The sequence below is a fragment of the Octopus bimaculoides genome, chromosome 1 (assembly GCF_001194135.2).
Source record: "Octopus bimaculoides isolate UCB-OBI-ISO-001 chromosome 1, ASM119413v2, whole genome shotgun sequence".
Lineage (NCBI taxonomy): Eukaryota > Metazoa > Mollusca > Cephalopoda > Octopoda > Octopodidae > Octopus > Octopus bimaculoides.
The window spans coordinates 105,906,952-105,908,138 of NC_068981.1; positions in this window are offsets into that span (position 1 = coordinate 105,906,952).

The window sequence follows — 1,187 nt, forward strand, 5'->3', positions numbered from 1 at the left end:
ATATTTCTTTTTAATGATTAACCTAGCCATGAGCTACATCTAGTGGAAAACGGAGATTGTATCGAAAAGGTAGATATGTATCCTTTATCTTTTACTTGCTTCAGCCATTGGACTGTGGTCGTGCTGGGGTACCGCCTTGAAGGGTATTAGTCGAACAAATTTTATAAAATCCAGTACATATTCAATGTGAACCTTTTGCCGAACTACTAAGTTACGGGACGTAGACAAACCAACACCGATTGTCAAGCGGTGAGGGAACAAACTCAGACACAAAAACGTTCTCTCTTTCTCTCTCTCTCTCTCTCTCTCTCTCTCTCTCTCTCTCACTCACTCACACACACACACACATAGTTTCGTTCTATCAAATTCATTCACAAGGCATTGATCGGCCTGGAGCAATAGTAGAAGACACTTGCCCAAGGTTGCCATGCAGTGGGACTGAATCCGAAACTAGGTGACCTCAAAGCAAACTTCTCACCCACACAGCCACACATGCGCCTATACAAAATTGACCTCGGTATGATTTGAACTTGGAACTTAAAAAGCCAGAACAAATGCTGCGAGGCAATTTCTCGACACTCAAACGATTCTGCCAAAGAAGTTTTGTTGGTAGAATCAATAGGCTGCTGGTGTGAGCTTTAATGCATTATCATCCTTCAGTACAACATTATATGATAAGAGGATTGTTCAATTTTTGCTTGGATCATCTCAGTTGATAACTGCTACTTATTTATCAACCTCAGATGTTTGAAAAGCAAAAACAACTAAATTTTGTAATACTTGAGATGGTCATATTTCTCCAATTAAACACACGCACTATATATTTGGTCTTCACTTCAGCTTTATTATTAACATTTTAGTTGTTTTTTTTTTGTCAAAATTCTTTCGTCACAAATCACGTGTCCTCTTCACCGACTCTCTATGTCACGTATCTCTTCTTGTTCTACTTTGGCAGCTTATCCCACTCTGCTTTTTGCATTTTACCTTTTGCCCCAAATTACTAAATAACTTTAATATTGTTTTCAAATTTCGGCACAATACTACCAATTTAGAAGTAGGGGGGAAATGTTCAGCTAGTATTTATTTTACCGGCATCGAAAGAATGGAAAGCAAAGTCGGGCTCGGCAGAATTTGAACTCAGAACGACAAGACGGACGAAATGTCAAATAATATTAATACGAATAATA